The sequence below is a fragment of the Chrysochloris asiatica genome, unplaced genomic scaffold (assembly GCF_000296735.1).
Source record: "Chrysochloris asiatica unplaced genomic scaffold, ChrAsi1.0 scaffold06908, whole genome shotgun sequence".
In the NCBI taxonomy this organism is placed as follows: Eukaryota; Metazoa; Chordata; class Mammalia; order Afrosoricida; family Chrysochloridae; genus Chrysochloris; species Chrysochloris asiatica.
In genome coordinates this window covers 3,098-4,772 of record NW_006415426.1, presented here as the reverse complement: position 1 = coordinate 4,772, position 1,675 = coordinate 3,098, and the positions used below count along the sequence as shown (strand labels likewise).

The 1,675-nt window shown below is 50.7% G+C and overlaps 1 pseudogene across 1 annotated transcript; it reads right to left on the bottom strand.

The window, feature by feature from the left end:
• Nucleotides 1-647: 647 nt before the first annotated feature.
• LOC102815453 lies at nt 648-1,669 on the bottom strand (annotated as a pseudogene). The gene has a single exon (XR_438813.1). The product of XR_438813.1 is annotated as a tubulin, beta class I pseudogene (transcript).
• Nucleotides 1,670-1,675: the final 6 nt, after the last annotated feature.

Here is a 1,675-nt window from a genome sequence, read left to right as displayed (position 1 = left end):
CACACATTGCCATGTCAAGCCTGTTATTTTTTCATATTTAAAGTGGAACAGGAATAAAATGTGAGAGGGAGGTGAAGTGGGGGAGGTAAGGATCCCACTTGACCAAGCAAGGCAGACCCCTCCAAAAGAAACTGGGAGCTCAGGACAGCTTCAAGGGAAACCAAAAATGGAGATAATACTGTTAATACCAGCCCTGAAGTGACAGGAACAGGGAAATGCCTGGTGATGGCTGAAATAATCTGGAGTCCCCTCCTTAAAATTGCTCTAGAATGGGAAATCCCAGTCCTTTCCTTCTAGTGACTTCTACATGCTGTGAGTTCACTGGTTTCCTTTCTCCGTGACTACCCTGGCATACACTTTGGACTGAGGCTGGTGGCCATCTGGGTTTATAGCACATGGTTCTAAACAAGATCTGGAGGAGACCCAGCTTCCTGGAGTATTATCTTGAAAACAGAGGGAAATATTAACTGGACAGATGGAAGGCATGGGTGCCAGAGGGAAATACAGGGTGACTTAGAGTGGCAGGAATCTTAAGTTTCTCAGAGTGGAAAAAGAGAGGAGACATTCAACAAACAACAAGTATTTATTGAGTGACGACTATGTGTGAGGCACTATTATAGAACCTTCTCAAGGGAAGGGGGAAAAAAGACAGAGGCATAAAATGCAAATTCTGAGGGAGAGGAAAGGGGCAGCTGAGGAAGAAGGTTAAGGGAGCTGAGAAGCCTGAGGTGATGGCCTCTGTCTTAGGCCTCTTCGGCCTCCTCACCGAAATCCTCCTCCTCTTCTGCGGTGGCATCCTGGTACTGCTGGTACTCAGAGACGAGGTCGTTCATGTTGCTCTCAGCCTCGGTGAACTCCATCTCGTCCATACCCTCACCTGTGTACCAGTGGAGGAAGACCTTCCGACGGAACATGGCTGTGAACTGCTCTGAGATGCGCTTGAAGAGCTCCTGGATGGCAGTGCTGTTACCAATGAAAGTGACTGCCATCTTGAGGTCACGGGGTGGGATGTCACAGACAGCTGTCTTGACGTTGTTGGGGATCCATTCCACGAAGTAGCTGCTATTCTTATTCTGTACGTTGAGCATCTGCTCATCCACCTCCTTCATGGACATCCGCCCCGGAAGACGGCAGCCACAGTGAGGTACTGGCCATGGTGGGGATCACAGGCAGCCATCATGTTCTTGGCATCGAAGACCTGTTGGGTGAGCTCAGGCACAGTGAGGGCCTGGTACTGCTGGCTCCCACAGCTGGTTAGTGGGGCAAAGCCAGGCATGAAGAAGTGGAGACGTGGGAAGGGCACCATGTTGACTGCTAGTTTGCGGAGGTCGGCATTAAGCTGACCAGGGAAGTGGAGACAGGTGGTAACACCGCTCATAGTGGCTGAGACAAGATGGTTCAGGTCTCTGTAGGTTGGTGTGGTCAGCTTGAGGGTGCGGAAGCAGATATCATAGAGGGCCTCATTATTGATGCAATATGTCTCGTCAGTGTTCTCTACCAACTGGTGGACAGAGAGGGTGGCATTGTAGGGCTCAACCACAGTGTCAGATACTTTGGGTGAGGGGACCACACTGAAGGTGTTCATGATGCGGTCAGGATACTCTTCACGGATCTTGCTGATGAGCAAGGTGCCCATTCCAGAGCCGGTGCCCCCACCAAGTGAGTGGGTCAGCTG